This window comes from Salvia hispanica, chromosome 6, assembly GCF_029641045.1.
Source record: "Salvia hispanica isolate PSC_SH4W2 chromosome 6, Shi_PSC_v1, whole genome shotgun sequence".
NCBI classification, from domain to species: domain Eukaryota; kingdom Viridiplantae; phylum Streptophyta; class Magnoliopsida; order Lamiales; family Lamiaceae; genus Salvia; species Salvia hispanica.
The window spans coordinates 11,940,604-11,961,287 of NC_142697.1; the positions used below are offsets into that span (position 1 = coordinate 11,940,604).

The window sequence follows — 20,684 nt, forward strand, 5'->3', positions numbered from 1 at the left end:
CATCCAGCAAAATCAGAATCAGAATACCCAATGATCTCCAAATGATCTGATTTTCTGTATTTGAGCATGTAATCTTTTGTTCTCTGTAAATATCTCATAATCCGTTTTGCTGCTTTCCAATGATCCATTCCTGGGTTACTGAGATACCTTCCCAACATGTTAACAATAAAAGCTAAATCGGGTCTAGTACATACTTGGGCATACATGAGACTTCCAATAGCCGAAGCATATGGATACTTTTTCATCTCATTAATCTCAAGACTTGTTTTAGGGCATTGAGCAGGACTAAACTTGTCTCCTTTAGCAACGGGGTGTCTATAGGCTTGTAACCATGCATCTCAAACCTTTTTAGCACTTTTTCAATATATCCCTTTTGTGACAATCGTAGTATATCACGAGAGCGATCTCGATGAATCTCGATTCCTAATACAAAAGAGGCTTCCCCGAGATCTTTCATGTCAAATTTCTTTGAGAGAAAATTCTTGGTATCGTGCAACATTTCCTTATCATTTGTGGCAATCAATATGTCAGCGACATATAGTACTAAGAAGATGCATCTGCTCCCACTGAACATGTGATACACACAATCATCAATAACATTCTTTTCGAAATCGAATGAGAGAACTGCTTCATGAAATTTGTGGTACCATTGACGAGAGGCCAGCTTGAGCCCATAAATGGATTTCTTAAGTCTGCAAACCATTTTCTTTGGGTCTCCGACCACAAAACCTTCTGGTTGCTCCATATAAATCGTTTTCTCAAGTTCACCATTGAGAAACGTTGTCTTAACATCCATCTGATGTAGCTCCAGATTAAAATGTGCTACTAATTCCATGATTATTCTGAATGAGTCTTTCGAAGAAACCGGAGATAAAGTTTCTATATAAATTTATCCACATTACCCTTTGAATCCCTTTTGGTCTTAAAAAATCCATTTGCAACCAATGGGTTTCACACCTTCAGGTAATGGGTAAATATCCCAAAATTCATTAAATAGCATTGACTTATATTCCTCATTGAAGGCTTGGATCCACTTCTCAAATTAAGGATCCTTCATTGCTTGATCAACAGTGACGGGGTCATTGTTTTTCAAACCAATATTATCCTCATTTTCAGCGAGAAAAACCACATAATCATCATGAATGACATTTCTCCTTTCTCTAGTGGACCTCCTTATTGGCATCAGTTCTTGAGGTTGGTTGAGGTTGAACTTGAATAATCTCATCAACATGATGTTGGTCCTCATTGAGATTATCATCTTGGAGTTGTGCATTTATAACATCATTTTCTTGAGGTTCTTGATCTGCTTCTTCTTCAATGTCAGAAATAGAAATCAGAGCATTGTTAGAAGCAGTAGTAGGAATGATTATAGATTCCTCCTCAAAAGTAATGTCCCTTATTTCATTCTTCCCCCCAAACTCAACATCCTCAAAGAACACCGCATTTCCCATCTCAAAAATTGTTCTTGTGGTAGGATCGTAAAATTTGTAACCCCTTGACTTTTCTGGACCAATAAAGTAGCTGCTCACAGTTTTAGAGTCCAATTTCCTTTCATTTGGCTTGTAAGGCCTAGCTTCAGCTTGACATCCCCAAATGTGAGTGTGACTTGAAGGATCTGGCAGCGGAAGCGCATCGATTTCATAATTTAAATAATTAATTGAACAAATAAATCACATAATAATCAGATCTATTTAGCAGATTATTTAGACAAATTCAAATCGCGTAATTCTCACATGTATTATGCTCATAACTTGAATTGATCATGCTTTAAGTATATAGAAACCTAAAACATGCTTTTCTACGGTGCAGAAATAATACATAATTAATTCTCCAAAGAATTGACGATGGCTATCGACTTCTCCACGTGACGCTTTGAATACTAGACCACAGATCTTCTCTCTGGTTCCCGAACTGTACTCCAATACCAGTGTGGGCTGATCTCACCGGAATACTAGGACTTAAATAAAGAAGACAGAAGAAATCCTTCTCCAATTAGGAGAAAATTTCGATCCCTACAGAGAGAGGGGGACGAAAATTTTAAGCAAATAATGAATATTATTTCTGTCTCCTTTATTCTCCTATTTATATTAAGTTCCTTTTGGGCCCAGACAGGGATCTATGGAAGGTTTTGGATATGAGCTCATCCAATTTACTTTTTACTAATTAAATTGAACCCACAATTTAATATAAGCTTTAATTGGAATATTACGAGCAGCCACTACAGAAGTAATATTGAACTCTCCCCATCCAAATCCAAAATTATAAGTAATCCGGGTTTCCGTTTTAACTTTCATTTCCCGCGCTTAAGATAAAAATGTCCATTAATTAATTAATGTCTGCTATGGACTTAATTAATTAATTTCTTATTAATTCCAAGAGCGGACTTAGCATGAAATGCTTATTTATTATTCATAGAGTGATCAAACTCCAACTAGCTAGGTTCCGAATAATAAAACCTTGTTTCGCGCTCCTCTTGGGGACATTATCACAAGAGACTCACCTCGTGCACGATTCAATATAATATCAATCCTAGCACCGCCAGATATTAATCACCACTACCCAATATATCAGGATTATTGGGTTACGAAAAACCCGCACCATTTGATAAGTCAAAGTAATGCATAATCAATACCGTATGCTCAATGCTAACCTACATTGATTAAGAAACAAATATTTATCAAGACCTCACCTTTCAGTAGATATCACAAAGACAAGTCTTGCTGTTAGATCCGTTCAGTGCTTTACCGCACCAATGTCATCTTATTTCAGTAAGGCTTAGAAATATGCGGATTGACATTGCAACCTTTCACGATTGATAGTCTAATTCCATCTAGGTCGTGAAATTCTTCTTTTTCTTTGTTTAGGACTGACCGTGTTACCTTAAAGTGGACGCCGCCCACAACCGGTCTATTAAAACAAAGTCTTAGACTTTGTTAAGTTAACTTATACATTTAAACATACAATTAACATCCATTAAATGTAAAATATAACAACATTATGACAAAAATAATCTGTTTTATTCCTTAGAAAATAAAATAAGAGTAAAATAAGAGTTTTACAGTATTCAATCACTCGAAACGTGATTTCTAGTATACAAACTCTAACAATCTCCCACTTATACTCAAAACACTTTCGAGTATACAAAAAAAATGTGCTAACGTCTAATTCTCTCACTTATACCGAAAGCGGATTGAGGTCTTGTATTAGTCGAACTCCCATTCCTTCAACATGGCTCTCCAATGGTTTGACCGCTAATGCCTTCGTGAAAGGATCTACCAGGTGGTTTTCTGACTCAATCTTGACCTCTTGTATGTCTCCTCTCTGCACTATATCTCTAATGATATCATACTTCCTCTCTATGTGCTTGCTCGCTTTATGAGCCCGTGGTTCCCTCGAATTCTCCATGCTACCAGAATTGTCACAATAAATGGTAATGCTCTTGGGCGTATTCGTAACCACACCTAAGTCCAGAAGGAAGTTCTTAAGCCATATAGCCTCTTTTGCAGCCTCCGAAGAGGCCACATATTCAGCTTCCATGGTAGAGTCTGCAATACACTCTTCCAAATTACAGCTCCACCTCCTAAGTTAAACACATATCCGAAAGTTGATTTTCTCGAATCTACATCAGCTTGAAAGTCTGAATCTGTATATCCTAAGGGACAGAGCTTGGCTGCATTGTAAACTAGAACATAGTCCTTAGTCCGATTAAGGTACTTGAGTAGGTTCCTTACGACAGTCCAATGTCCTTGACCCGGATTTGATTGATATCTTGCTACCATGCCAACAACAAAGCAAATATCAGGTCATGCACAAAGCATAACATACATGAGACTACCAATAGCCGAGGCATATGATATCCTTCTCATCTCTGCTATCTCAGATGCTGTCTTTGGACACATCTCTTGAGATAAATGGATGTTGTGTCTAAAAGGTAAGAAACCTTTCTTGGCATCTTGCATGCTAAATCGTATAAGTACTATATCGATGTAAGACTCTTGATATAAACATAACGTTCTCTTTGCACGGTTGCGAAGACCCTTGATACCGAGAATGTGTCCCGCAACACCCATATCTTTCATCTCGAACTGGCTGGACAACCAAGTTCGTACTGATGACAACATCTTTTAGAATCCAAAATTTTGAACAATTTGATCAAAACACTGGTTCCATGATCTAGATGCTTGCTTGAGGCCATAAATGGCCTTCTTAAGCTTCCAAACCATGTGTTCTTTTCCCTTTACCACATAGCCTTCGGGTTGTTCCATATAGATGGTCTCCTCAAGACTTCCGTTTAAAAACGTAGTCTTAACGTCCATCTGCCATACTTCCCAATCCATGTAAGCTGCTATAGACAAAAGGATACGGATCGATTTGAGCATGGCTACTAGGGAGAAGTTCTCATCGTAATCAATGCCTTCCCTTTGGGTATACCCCTTAGCCACTAGTCTTTTCTTTGTAACTTTCGATGTAGCATTGACTTCTGATTTACTTTGATTAAACTGTGTAGAAGTGATTGTGTACAGATTGTTTTCCATGATACCACGACAGATATAAGAACCGTCTTTCTTAATAACGCAATTGTCATTAAAAGAAATCGAATATCCATCAAAAGACAATTTAGAAACTGAAATTAAATTTCTTCTAAAAGAAGGTATCAACAAAACGTTCTTCAAAATCATAAATCTATTACTACTAAAACGTAAATAAACGTCTCCCACTGCAACGGCCGCCACTTTAGTAGCGTCGCCCAGCTGGACTTCGATCTCACGATCATGTAACCATCTTTTCACCTGCATTAAGTCAGGATTAAAACATATATGATCAATTGCTCCAGTATCAATAGCCCACATATTAGTAGATGCCGAAGCCAAAAATGACTCGACTACTAGAGCATGGTGCATACCTGTAGCCTTGCCATTTTTAGGACAGTCTGGCTTCCAATGATCTTTCTCTCCACACTTGAAGCATTTTCCAGTAGGCTTTTTGTTGGCCTTCTTCTTCTTCTTACCCGTAACATTCTTAGCTGCAACTGGGTTCGACGCCTTTTTCTTTCCAGTGCGAGGCTTAGAGCCAGAGGAATTAGGTGGCAAACTCAGCATAGCTACCTTAGCCTGAACCATGAGGTCCTCCACCGACTTAAGCTCAGTCAGCAGCTCAGCCAAAGTGTAATCCCGCTTGTTCATATCAAAGTTGAGCTTGAACTGCTGGAAGCTAGGGGGAAGACTCTGAAGGATTATAGTAATCTGGGACTCGGGATCAATCGTCCCTCCCAAAACCTCAATCTGGTTGAGGTGCCTCATCATCTCGAGGAAATGTTGCCTCAAAGATGTGCCTTCCTTCATAGTCTTCCCGAAAAGCTTGAGACTTAGCCGTTCGATTTTGAGTACCAAAAAGATTTGCAAGATTTTGCATAATCTCGGCGGCAGTCGCCATGGCAGAATGCTGATGCTTGAGTACTGAAGACATACATGCCAACATGTAGCACTTAGCCATCTCATTCGCCTTATGCCACCGTTTATGCACATTCTGAACTCCCACTGCTGCGTTAGCCGCGGGAACCGGAGGCTGTGGAATAGTGAGCACAAACTTATACTCTTCTGCTGTGAGAACGATATCCAAAATTTATTATTTGTCATTAACTTATGTAAGAAAATTGAGTATATTAACCATAAAACTTTTCAAAATCTTACAATAGCAAAATTAAAATTTTGTCCCTTCCATAAGAGGTTAATACGCATTAAAATTTTGGCAATTTTACTGGTCACAACACCGACGAATAGTCCAGAGACCACATAATGTTCCCTAAGCACGACCATCAGATTTTATTTCTACAACACACTCCCATGACAATGCTCATGTGCTGATAACAAAATCAAGCTATCTCATAAATTCTGATTGAACTCTGAAACTCGCAGTTCCTTAGGATTATTGTCCCCACATAATGGGTGGCGATAATATTAGGAACCACTTTCTAGTCCATTCTATTTATTATGTGAGAAGTCCGCCCTCGTGAACTTACTATTTCGTAGGATTATTGTCCCCACATAACGGGTGGCGATAATATTAGAAACAAGCTTCATAAAATTTGGCAGACCAACCGATGGAGATCATATATAAACTTTAAGTTCAAAATTATCGCTTAGATATTTGGGTTATGGTTTTTCATTAATTATCCTTAGCCTTAAGGCAGATTAAGTCTATTTAAATTCTATTGGCATTTAATTTACTGGATAATTAAATCTTTTATTATCTTTAAGAATCTTAGTTTAAGAATTAATTAATCTAGAATTTAATTCTTATTCATGTCATACTATAAGATGTATCTAAAATAAAGTACATTATTTAAATCTTAATTAGACATGAAAAATTAAATTCAAATTATATCCATGTTCAAGATTAGGAAGAAAAATAATTATATTATTTAATGTAATCTTACATATATATCCTAATTAGGATTATACATACTCCCTCCGTCCACGAATAAGAGTCTCGGTTCATAATTACCATAAGTGGTAAAGAGACCCCACATTCCACTAACTCATTCCACTCACATATCATTTAAAACTAATATATACAAGTGGGATCCCTATTTCACTAACTTTCTTCCACCCACTTTTCTTAACATTTCTTAAAACCCGTGTCATTTAGAAATGAGACTTTTAATCGTGGACGGAGAGAGTACATAATATTTAGGAAACTATTAAATTATTCTTATCTATATCTTCTAGGATATATAAAATTCCATAGATATAGAAAAGAATAAAAAATATTCCTAAAATCTAGGGAAATCTTCCCAAAATATTTTTCCAATAAATAATACTCCCTCCGTCCCATTGAAGATGACCCACTTTCCTTTTTAGTTTGTCCCAACTAAGATGACCCATTACTTAATATGGAAACACCTTTATCTCTACTTTATTCCCTCTCTCTTACTTTACTCTCTCCTCTCAACACACAAAATAAATTTGCATAAAATCCCGTGCCGCCCAAGAAAAGGGTCATCTTCCTTGGGACGGAGGGAGTATTATTTTAATGATATCTTTTAATTATGGAATTAAATAAACATTAAAATATTCTATCATCGATATCTCATCGTACGTGGTTTGCACAACAATGATCGACAAAGATACGCCAATGATTCGCTCAACAGAACGGTGATTTCGCCGTCCAGCGACCGCCGACAGCCCGCGCGAAAAACGCGGCTGCTTCCTCCTTCCTTTCTCCGGCGTTAAAACGCCGGTCACCACGAGGATGCTTACTGCATCGCTCGCTTCCTCCGTCGCCGTCAGCTGATACACAGCCGCCACCGCGCTTCTCCAACTGAACTTCCTCTGCCGTCAGTGACGTTGCCTGAAGCCTGCGACGCTGCTCTCGATTCATCATCACATGAACTCGGGTTCGACTAGGTTTAGGGTTAGGGTTTTCTCGACGGAAGATCAGCCGCTGCTCTTCCTTCTCCGCTGTCGATTTCCGCAGCGCCGGAGTTCCATGAGCGCGCGGTCAGGCGGCGGTGTGGACGAGCCCACGCCCGTTTTCACATCGCCGCAAGACCGCCGCCACATACTCCCACTACGATCGACAACCCTCTCTGATCGTATGTAGCGCGATTCATCCCGGCACAAGCGCCAACGAATCGCACGCCTCGTACGATCAAAAATTCAAGTTCTTTTGATTGGTAGTTCTTTCATCATGGATAAAATAAACAATAAAATACATTAACATGCTTCGTAATCTAAAAACACATGCATACATGAATTTTGCGAAATTTAAATCCATATAATCAGAGCCAAATCCTTCCAGCGGTCACACCGGCGGCACGCACGAGGTCACCCTCGTCTGTGCGTCGCCGTTCAATCGCCCTGTCGCTCCCACTCGCTCGAAAACCCTTCATCGATCGCATGTAGCGCGATTCGTCTCGGCGCAAGCGCCGACGAATCGCACGTCTCGTGCGTTCGAAATATGTGAGTTCTTTGTTTCGATTGTTCTTGAGTTTATCATGCATAATAAATAACAACTAAAAACAAGAACATGCTTCGAAAACAAAAACGCATGCATACATGAATTTCGCGAAATTTATATCCAAATAATCAGAGCCAAAGATTGGCTATGATACCAATTGAAGGGGTTGGCAGCGGAAGCGCTCACATAAATCAATTACATAATAATTCTGATCTATTTAGCAGATTATTTAGACAAATTCTATTCGCATAATTATCACATGTATCATGCTCATAACTAAAATAAAACATGCTTTAAATTAATTGAAACCTAAAACATGCTTTTCTACGGTTTAACCATTATACCTTGATGATTCTCCAAAGAATCGAAGATAGCTAGCGCCTTCTCCACATGAAGATCTTTAGTACAAAACCACAGATCTTCTGTCTGGTTCCCGGACTGTAAACTGATATCAGGGTGGACTGATCTCACCAGTGTACTAGGACTTAAAGAAATAAGATGGAAAACCTTTCCCACAAAGGAGAGAAAATCGTCCCTCTTCTAAGTAGAGAGGGGGCGAAAATTTTGATTAAAAAACAACTATTTTTCTGTCTCCTTTATTCTCCTATTTATAATAAGCCACATATTGGGTCCAGACAGGGATCTATGGAAGGCTTTAGATATGGGCTCCTCCAATTAGCTTTTTACTAATTAAATTATACCCAATTTAATACTCCCTCCGTCCACAAACAATAGATATATTGTTGTTCGGCATGGGTTAATTGGTAAAGTAAGAGAGATGAGGAGAAAAAGTAGGTAAAGTAAGAGAGATAGAGAGAAAAAGTGAGTAAAGTATGAGAGAGATAAGAAAAAGTGGGAAAAGTATGAGAGATAAACTTTCCATATTTAGAAAGTGAGTAAACTTTCTTATTTATAATAAGTCACATATTGGGCCCAGACAGTGTCTCGCTGTTATATCCATTCAGTGCTATACCACACCAACGTCATCTTATTTCAGTAAGGCTTAGAAATAATCGGACTGACATTGCAACCTTTCACGATAGGTAGTCTAAGCCTATATAGGTTGTGAAATTGTTCTTTTTCTTTGTTCAGAACTGACCGTGTTACCTTAAAGTGAACGACGCCCACAACCGGTCTACTAAAATAAAGACTTAGACTTTGTTAAGTTACTTATACATTTAAACATGTAATAAACATCCATTAAATGTAAAACATAACAACATTATGATAAAAATATCTGTTTATTCCTTTGGAAAATAAAATAATAGTTTTAATAGTATTCAATCACTCGAAAGGTGATTTCTAGTATACAAACTCTAACAATCTCCCACTTATACTCAAAATAGCTTTCGAGTATACAAAAAAAATGTGCATTACGTCTAATTCTCCCACTTATACTGAAAGCGAGTTGAGGTCTCGAGCGAACCGAACTCCGATTCCTTCCACATGGCGCTCGAACGGTTTGACCACTAATGCCTTTGTAAAAGGATCTGCCAGGTTGTTCTCTGACGCAATCTTGACCACTTGTATGTCTCCTCTCTGCACTATATCTCTAATGATTTGATACTTCCTCTCTATGTGTTTGCTCGCTTTGTGAGCTCTTGGTTCCTTCGAATTTGCCACAGCACCAGAATTGTCACAATAAATGGTGATGCTCTTGGGCAGATTCGTAGCCACACCAAGTCCATAAGAAAGTTCTTGAGCCATACAACCTCCTTTGCATCCTCCGAAGCGGCCACATATTCGGCTTCCATGGTAGAGTCTGCAATGCATTTATGCTTTACACTCTTCCAAATTACGGCTCCACCTCCTAAGGTAAACATATAACTAGAAGTAGATTTCCCCGAGTATTGATCAGCTTGAAAGTCTGAATCAGTATATCCCAAAGGACATAGCTCGCCTGCTTTGTAAACTAGAACATAGTCCTTAGTCCGTTTAAGGTACTTGAGAATGTTCTTTACTGCGGTCCAATGTCGTTGGCCCGGATTTGACTGATATCTTGCTACCATGCCAACAGCAAAGCAAATATCAGGCCTCGTACAAAGCATATCATACATGAGACTACCAACTGCCGAAGCATATGGTATTCTTCTCATCTCAGCTACTCAGACGTTGTCTTAGGACACATCTCTTGAGATAAATGAATGCCATGTCTAAAAGGTAAGAAACCTTTCTTGGTATCTTGCATGCTAAAACGGCTAAGTACAGTGTCGATGTAGGGTTCTTGAGATAAGCACAACATCCTTTTCCCACGGTCCCTAAGGACCTTGATACCTAGAATGTGTCCAGCGTCTCCCATATCCTTCATCTCGAACTGGTTTGATAACCACGTTCGTACTGATGACAACATCTTTTTATTGTTTCCAATTAGAAGAATGTCATCTACATTCCCTTTTTCGACCTTCTTGTACACGCAGCTCTCGTTAGGGAATTTTTCGAATCCAAACTTGTGAACAGTCTGATCGAAACACTGATTCCATGATCTAGATGCTTGCTTGCGGCCATAAATGGCCTTCTTAAGCTTCCAAACCATGTGCTCTTTGCTCTTGACGGCATAACCCTCGGGTTGTTCCTTGTAGATGGTCTCCTCAAGACTATCGTTCAAGAACGCAGGCTTAACGTCCATCTGCCACACATCCCAATCCATGTAAGCTTCTATAGACAATAGAATCCGGATCGATTTGAGCATGGCCACCGGGGAGATGGTCTCGTCGTAATCGACACCTTCCTTTTGGGTATACCCCTTAGCCACTAGTCTTGCCTTAAAGACTTTAACTCGTCCATCGGGTCCACGTTTACGTTTGTATATCCACTTACTCCCAATAGCAGTACAGCCTTCGGGTAGGAAAGATAAATCGTAGACGTCTTTGTCTATCATTGATAGTAGTTCCGAATCCATTGCACTTACCCATTGGCAATGATCGACATCCGCCTGCGCCTCTGCAAAATTCCAGGGATCTGGTACATTGCTGTCCGAGGAGTGATCCATAGATTCTCCCAAACCAATGTACCTTTCGGGCTCATGAGAGACCCTCCTACTGCGGCGCAGCACTACAAGTTTAGGTGTAGAAGTTGAAGGTTCGGGAATTGGTTGTACTATAGGTACTTGTTCTTGGTTAATGGAACTTGTGACTGAAGTGAGCTCTTCAAGAGCCACCTCACTGCTGGGTTCATGATTCATAACAAAGTCATCCTCTAAGAATTTCGCATGAGTACTCACAATGACTTTCTTGTCTCGGAGACTATAGAATTCATAAGCTTTCGATCCTTTGGGGTATCCTATAAACAAACATTCCTCTATCCTTGAGTCCAGCTTAGTTGGATCCTTTTCGAAAACATGAGCTGGACACCCCCATATCTTGAGATGCTCTAGTTGGGCTTGCGCCCCATTCCACAACTCATATGGAGTGGCAGGAACAGATTTTGACGGTAAATTATCTAAAATATGGCTCGCGGAAAGCAAGGCATGTTCCCAAAATGAAATAGGCAGTCGTTCATAACTCATCATCGATCGAACCATGTTTAACAAGGTCCTGTTCCTTCTTTCAGCTACGCCATTCTGCTGGGGTGTGCCCGGCTCAGTCAGTTGGGATTCAATTCCCTCTACCGATAAGTAGTCCAAAAAACTCGGCACTGAGATATTCGCCTCCGCGATCAGATCGCAGGCTTTTGATACGTTTTCCATGATGCGTCTCAGCATAAGCCTTAAACTCCTTGAACTTGTCAAAAGCTTCAGACTTAAAGCGCATCAAATAAACATATCCAACTTTCGAGTAATCATCAATAAAGATGATGAAATAGCGAAAGCCGCCTCTTGCCTTGGTTGACATTGGTCCACACACATCAGTATGAACGAGTTCTAGTACTTCCTTGGCCCTATTACCTTTCACCCTAAAAGGTCTCTTAGTCATCTTGCCTTCCAAGCAGGATTCACACGTGGAAAATGATTCAGTATCGAGTCCTTTAAGAAGGTCTTGATCCACGAGAGTTTGAATCCTCCTTTGGTTGGCATGACCAAGTCAAGGTGCCATAAGTACGTTTCATTCATTGAACTTGAAGGTTCCTTTCTTTTTTTTGAAATTTTCGATGCATTATTGAGTTCTAATTTGCGATTATTAAATTGTGTACATATGATTGTGTACAGATTGTTTTCCATGATACCACGACAGATATAAGAACCATCTTTCTTAATAACACAACTGTCATTAAAAGAAATCGAATATCCATAAAAAACCAATTTAGAAACTGAAATTAAATTTCTTCTAAAAGAAGGTATCAACAAAACATTCTTCATAACCAAAAATCTATCACTACTAAAACGCAAATATACGTCTCCCACTGCTACGGCCACCACTTTAGTAGCGTCGCCCAGTTGAATCTCACCATCATATAGCCGTCTTGTCACCTGCATTAAGTCAGGATCAAAACAAATATGATCAGTCGCTCCAGTGTCTATAACCTAAGTATGAGATGAAGTCAAAGCCAAACTTGACTCGACAACTAGAGCTTGGTGCATACCTGTAGCCTTACCCTTTTTAGGGCAGTCTGGCTTCCAATGCCACTTTTCTCCACACCTGAAACACTTTCCTGTTTGCTTCTTTCCCGACCTCCTCTTTCTCTTTCCCTTAGCTTCCTTAGGTGCGACCTGGTTCGTCACTTTCTTCTTTCCTGCGCCAGGCCTAGGGCCAGAGGAATGATGTGACGAACTAACCATCGCAGCCTTAGCTTGGTTAATGAGATCCTCTGGCGACTGAAGTTCAACCAACAACTCAGCCAAGGTGTAATTTCTCTTGTTCATCTCAAAGTTGAGCTGGAACTGCTGAAAGCTAGGGGGCAAACTCTGAAGGATGATAGTAACTTGGGACTCGGCATCAATGACGCCTCCCAAAACCTCAATTTGATTGAGGTGGCTCATCATCTCAAGGACATGGTCCCTCACAGATGAGCCTTCCTTCATAGTCTTGCACATGATACTCCGAAAGGCTTGAGATTTAGTCGTTCGATTCTGAGTACCAAAGAGATTTGTGAGGTTTTGCATGATATCGGCGGCAGTAGCCATGGCGGCATGCTGATGTCTAAGCACTGTTGACATGTAGGCCAACATATAACACTTAGCCATCTCATTCGCCTTATGCCACCGGATATGCGCATCTCGCACTGCCTGCGCAGCGTTAGCCGCCAGCACTGGGGGCCGTGGAGTAGTGAGCACAAATTTGTACTCATCAGCCATGAGAACGATGTCCAAATTTTGTTTCCATTCTATGTAATTTTGGCCCTCGAGTTTGTGTTCTTTAAGAATTGCAGAAAGAGGATTAAGTGACATGTTGACGATTTAGTTTGCACTGCAAAACAGAATATTTACTATTTGTCATAAAATTATGTGATGAAATTGAGGAGATTAACCATAAAACTTTTCAAATTCTCACAACTGTAAAATTAAAATTTTGTACCCTCAAGCAGAAGTCAATACGCATTAAAATTTTAACAATTTTACTGGTCACAACACCGACGAATAGTCCAGAGACCGCAGCACGGCATGGCCGCCAAATGTTGCCTAAGCAGGACCATCAGATTTAGCATTACATAATCTTGTTTCTACAACACACTCCCATAACAATGCTCATGCGTTGATAACAAGACCAAGCTATCTCGTAAGTTCTGTTTGGACTTCTGAAACTTATAATTTCTTAGGATAATTGTCCCCACAGCATGGGTGGCGATAATATTGGAAACTACTTTCTAGTCCATACTATTTACATTTGAGAAGTCCACCTATATAAACTCGCTATTTCTTAGGATTATTGTCCCCACAGCATGGGTGGCGATAAGATTCAGAAACTAGCTTCATAAGTTGTGGACCAATCGATGGAGACCATATACAAACTTAGTTCGTAATTATCGCTTAGATACTTAAGTTATGGTTTTTCATTAATTATCCTTAGCCTCAGTGCAGATTAAAGGCTTAATTAAATTTTGTTGGTATTTAATTGACTGGATAATTAAATCTTTTATAATCTTTTAAACATCTTATTAAAGGATGATATATTAATTACTAAAGTTTAATCCAAATTCATGTCTTCAATAAGATTTATCTAAAATAATTAATTATCTATATCTTTGACGGACATGAATAAATAAACTTAAATTTATTCCTTATTAAGATTCGGAAGAGAATAATATTATATTATTTAATGGAATCGTACATATCTATCCTTATAAAGATATATATAAAATAATCATGAAACTATAAAATTATTCTTGTCCATATCATCTAGGAATTAAATAAATATATTTATTTCCATAGATATAGTTAATAATCTAAATATTCCTAAAATCTAGGGAAATCTTCCCAAAATATTTTATTTCCATTAAATAATAATATTTTAATAATATCTTTTAATTTAGGAATCAAATAATCATTAAAATAACATTTCATCATTATCTCGTCGTACGAGGTTGGCACGCACTACGAACGATGAAAATCTACCGGCAGCGTCTTGCCGAACGGCGATTTCGCCGACCAGCTGTCGCCGGCAGCCCGCGCGACCGCACGGCTGCTTCCTTCTCCCTCTCCGGCATTTGAGCGCCAAGAAAAACCCTTTTGTCGACGTCGCCGATCACGCGGCCATAGCCGCGCTGCTCCGGCACCTTGCTTCCACCGACGGCGATTCGCCCTAAGCTAGCGACGTCCACCCATGGCGGCGAAGCTCTCGGCTCGGCGTCGCACATCCAGGAATCCGATTCGGGTTAGGGTTAGGTTTAGGTTTAGGTCTTTACGCGGAGGAGGTGATAGCCGCTGCTCTCGGACGAGCAGCGAGCTCCGCCTTGTTCCACCGCCGTCTTGTCTGGGGAGAAGGCCGAATCCACGGTCTCGTCGGCGGCGTGGACGAGCCCATGCTCGTATTCACGCCGCCACGTGATCGCTTCGAAACTCCCACTCGTTCGGCGCTATTGCTCGGAGATCGGCGGTTCTGGTGGTCACCCCGGACTCATTCGACGCTATTGCTTTGAAACTCCCATTATACCTTGATGATTCTCCAAAGAATCAAAGATAGCTAGCGCCTTCTCCACGTGAAGATCTTTAGTACAAAACCACAGATCTTCTGTCTGGTTCCAGACTATAAACTGATATCAGGGTGGGCTGATCTCACCAGTGTACTAGGACTTAAATAAAGAAGATGGAAAACCTTTCCCACAAAGGAGAGAAAATCGTCCCTCTTCTAAGTAGAGAGGGGGGCGAAAATTTTTATTAAAAAACAACTATTTTTCTGTCTCCTTTATTCTCCTATTTATAATAAGTCACATATGTTAGGTTCGGTATACTGAAAAGCATGTTTCGAGCAAGTTTCGCTCGAATAGAATCTTGCTTGTATACGTAAAACTCTATAATCCACTTTTAACCCGATTCAGTATTATTCGAGCAGTTTCGCACGAATAGAATCACTATTATTATTACATTGTGTTTGCTTGTGCATTTATAAGATGTTTTATAAACATTTAAATGTATAAGAAGCAAACAAAAGTAGACCGGTTGTGGGCGGCGTCCACTTTAAGGTAACACGGTCAGATCTATCCAATGCTTTGCAAAAGAAAAAGAAGAATTTCACAACCTAGATAGGCTTTGGCTACCTATCGTGAAAGGTTGCAATGTCAGTCCGCATATTTCTAAGCCTTACTGAAATAAGATGACATTAGTGTGGTATAGCACTGAACGAATCTAACAGCAAGACGTGTCTTTATGCTATCTACTGAAAGACTAGGTCTTGATAAAATACTATTTCTTAATCTACATATGTTAGCATTGAGCATACGGTATTGGTTATGCACTACTTTGACTTATCAAATGGTGCGGGTTTTTCGCAACCCAATAATCCTGATATATTGGGTAGTGGTGATTAATATCTAGCGGTGCTAGGATTGCTATTATGTTGAAACGTGCGCTAGGTGAGTCTCGTTTGATAATGTCCTCAAGAGGAGCTCGAACAAGGTTTTATTATTCGGAAAACTGGCCAGTTGGAGTTTTATTACTCTATGAATAGTAAATAAATGTTTCTTGCTAAGTCCACTCTTGGAATTAATAAGATGTTAATTGATTAAGTCCATAGCAGACATTAATTAATTAATGGATATTTATAAGCGCGGGAAATAAATAATAAACAAAGTGGAAACCCGGATTACTTGTAATTTCGGATTTGGATGGGGAGAGTTCAATATTACTTCTGTAGTGGCTGCTCGTAATATTCCAATTAAAGCTTGTATTAAATTGTTGGTTCAATTTAATTAGTAAAAAGCTAATTGGGGGAGCCCATATCCAAAACCTTCCATAGATCCCTGTCTGGGCCCAAAAGGAACTTAATATAAATAGGAGAATAAAGGAGACAGAATTAACACAATTTTTAATTCTTAAAAATTTTCGAAAATTTAAAAAATCTCCAGCTGTGGAGAATTTCGAATTCTTCACCTATTCTCAAAAGGATTTCTTCTGTCTTCTTTATTTAAGTCCTAGTATTCTTGTAAGATCAGTCCACACTGATATTGAACTACAGTTTGGGAACTAGAGAGAAGATCCGTGGTCTAGTATTGAAGATCATCACGTGGAGAAGGCGCGAGCAATCGACGATTCTTTGGAGAATCAAATCGGTAACTCTAAACCGTAGAATTCATGTTTTAGGATTTACTTTCTATGAGCATGAATTATTTGCGTTCTAGCATGCAATTATCGGTTTAAGATGTGAATTTATTTATTGCATAATCGGTCAAATAAATCCGTGTCTGATTTATTTGTTTTGTACTAGTCTTCCGCTGTGCAAGGGGCACCAAACCCCAGCAACATATTGGGCCCAGACAGGAATCTATGGAAGGCTTTGGATATGGGCTCCTCCTTTACTAATTAAATTAAACCCAATTTAATATAAACTTATAATTGGAATATTACGAGGAGCCACTACAAAAGTAATATTGCACTCCCCATCCAAATTCGAAATTATAAGTACTTCGGGTTTCCATTACTTGATATTTATTTCTCGTGCTTAAGATAGAAACATCCATTAATTAATTATTGTCTGCTGTGGACTTAATTAATTAATATCTTATTTATTCCAAGAGAGGACTCAGCAAAAAAATCTTATTTATTATTCATAGAGTAATTAAACTCCAACTAGCTAGGTTCCGAATAATAAATCCTTATTTCAAGCTTCTCTTGAGGATATTATCAAACGAGACTCACATCGCGCACGATTCAACATAATAGCAATTCTGGCACCGCTAGATATTAATCACCACTACCCAATATACCAGGCTTATTGGGTTGCGAAAAACTCGCACCATTTGGTAAGTCAAAGTAGTGGATAATCAATATCGTATGCTCAATGCTAACGTACATTGATTAAGAAATAACAATTTACAAGACCTCGTCTTTCAGTAGATAGCATAAAGACTGTCTCGCTGTTAGATCCATCCAGTGCTATACCACACCAACGCCATCTTATTTCAGTAAGGCTTAGAAATAATCAGACTGTCATTGCAACCTTTCACGATAGGTAGTCTAAGCCTATCTAGGTTGTGAAATTCTTCTTTTTCTTTGTTCAAAACTGACCGTGTTACCTTAAAGTGAACGACGCCCACAACCGGTCTACTAAAACAAAGACTTAGACTTTGTTAAGTTACTTATACATTTAAGCATGTAATGAATAACCATTAAATGTAAAACATAACAACATTATGACGAAAATAATCTGTTTATTCCTTTGGAAAATAAAATAAGAGTTTTAATAGTATTCAATCACTCGAAAGATGATTTCTAGTATACAAACTCGAACAGGTTTTGGATATAGGCTCATCCAATTTACTTTTTACTAATTAAATTGAACCCACAATTTAATATAAGCTTTAATTGGAATATTACGAGCAGCCACTACAGAAGTAATATTGAACTCTCCCCATCCAAATCCGAAATTATAAGTAATCCGGGTTTCCGTTTTAACTTTCATTTCCCGCGCTTAAGATAAAAATGTCCATTAATTAATTAATGTTTGCTATGGACTTAATTAATTAATTTCTTATTAGTTCCAAGAGCGGACTTAGCATGAAACGCTTATTTATTATTCATAGAGTGATCAAACTCCAACTAGCTAGGTTACGAATAATAAAACCTTGTTTCGCGCTCCTCTTGAGGATATTATCAAACGAGACTCACCTCGCGCACGATTCAATATAATAGCAATCCTAGCACCGGTAGATATTAATCACCACTACCCAATATATCAGGATTATTGGGTTACGAAAAACCCGCACCATTTGATAAGTCAAAGTAATGCATAATCAATATTGTATGCTCAATGCTAACCTACATTGATTAAGAAACAAATATTTATCAAGATCTCGTCTTTCAGTAGATATCACAAAGACAAGTCTTGCTGTTAGATCCGTTCAGTGCTTTACCACACCAATGTTATCTTATTTCAGTAAGGCTTAGAAATATGCGGATTGACATTGCAAACTTTCACGATGGATAGTCTAATTCCATGTAGGTCGTGAAATTCTTATTTTTCTTTGTTTAGGACTGACCGTGTTACCTTAAAGTGGACGCCGCCCACAACCGGTCTACTAAAACAAAAACTTAGACTTTGTTAAGTTAACTTATACATTTATACATGCAATTAACATCCATTAAATGTAAAACATATCAACATTATGACAAAAATAATCTGTTTTATTCCTTGGAAAATAAAATAAGATTAAAATAAGAGTTTTACAGTATTCAATCATTCGAAACGTGATTTCTAGTATACAGGTAAGTCCTCCGTTAGCTTTCAGCAGCCCAGGCAGCCCTGCATTGATAAACTTATGTGAGTAGTAGCACCTGAATCTACCCACCAAATATCATTAGGGACTGAAGCTAAATTAACTTCAGAATAGACCAAAGCTAGAACTGCACCTTTCTTAGCACGCCAAGCGTTATACTTGGCACAATTTTTCTTCATGTGATCAGGCTTACCACAAAAGTAGCAACCATTTTTCTTATGTTGCTTCTTTTGTGATGGCCCCTTGTCCACAACAACATTCTCAATAGGCTTTCGCTTAATGCCCTTTCCCTTATTGCTTGAGCTAGTAGCTAGTTGAGCAACCTCAACTCTATCTTACTTCAGTCTCTCCTCTTCGTGTACACAATATGAAATGGGCTCATTAAGAGACCATTTCTCCTTCTGGCAGTTATATCTGATCTTAAATTGACTGAATTGTGTAGGAAGAGAGAGTAAAACCAAATGCACAAGTAAGTCCTCGGGACTTCAAGCTTGTGCGCCTTCAGATTTGAAGCAATACGAGACATCTGCATGATGTACTCCCTTATGTTCCTCTTGCCCTTATACTTCATTGAGATCAAGTTCGCAAGAAGCGTACTTGTCTCAGACTTTTCGTTTTTAGCAAAACGCTCCTCAATTTTGGCAAGGTATTCACTAGCATCAGCAGTATCCTCAGAAGCCATGCCCCGAAAGGCCTCTGAGATGCCGCGCTTGATGATCATAAGACTCACGCGATTCGAGCGCTCCCACCTCTCAAAGTCCCGCTTAAGATCAGCGGTAAGATCAGCGGTACTTTCATCCGTAAGAGGGGCGGGTTTCTCGGTTATTAACGCGAGGTCAAGATCCATGCAGCCCAAAGTGATCAGAAGAGTGTCCTTCCAATCCTTAAAATTAAACCCATTCAACATAGGAATGTTTTGCATGTTGGTAGATACAGTAGCAGAAGACATCTTAACTGAACAAATAAACAAAACCAAAATACTGTCATGCTCACATTATAAAATTCAAATAAGAAGATAACATCTCGAGGTACCGGCACAACATTCAAATCAAGTCTTTAGACAGTAATATAAACTTGTAAGTGGCAACCTCTTTGTAGTGATCAAACACTGGCAATAAAATCATGTCAAACAATGTCCACCTTTGGACATCACACTACTCACACAATAAACTAGATAATTATCACGTATTTATCACCACAGGTATGTGTGTATCTCGTGCCAAATAATAATCTTACTTTGGGCCGACTAATATCCGCATTAAAATGCACACACACACTTCACCGTCCCAATATTCGCAATAAAGAAGTCTAGATAAGAGAGGTTACTTTTGCAACGTCATGTTTTTACTAATCTATTTTGAATATTAGTATAAACATACGGAACATGAGATGCATCATAATTATTGAATTTAAAACGTTAATTAAATTCTTAAAAGAATTCTTAATTCTCAATTAGTTAGCTAATTAGTTGAGAGACTTTATGTGAATTAATTATTCAAATTCTTGAATGTGTTTACGTTACGAAAATAAACGCACATAAATCACATTAAATCGAATAATTAATTCTCAATTCAATTGTACTTAATACAATTAAATTGAATAATTAATTCACAATTCAATTATACTTAAACCATATTAATTGAATAATTAATTTAAACCTAATACAATTAAATTAAATAATTAATTCACAATTTAATTATACCTAAAATAAATTAAATTGACTAAATTAATACACAATTTAATTGTACTTAATACAATTAAATTAATCATTAATTGATATTATTCCATGTAACGTATATAAACATTGCACATTTATATCAATTAATTTCACTCAATATCCACGCATATAAATAAAGCTCTCAGAAGACAATTACAGTAATTGTGCAGAATCAATGTTACAATAAGCTGATAAAATAATTAAC

General features: G+C 38.4%; 1 pseudogene; it reads right to left on the reverse strand.

Moving 5' to 3' along the window:
• Positions 1–1,160: 1,160 nt before the first annotated feature.
• Positions 1,161–19,609, reverse strand: LOC148923232 (uncharacterized; annotated as a pseudogene).
• Between the last annotated feature and the right edge of the window lie 1,075 nt (positions 19,610–20,684).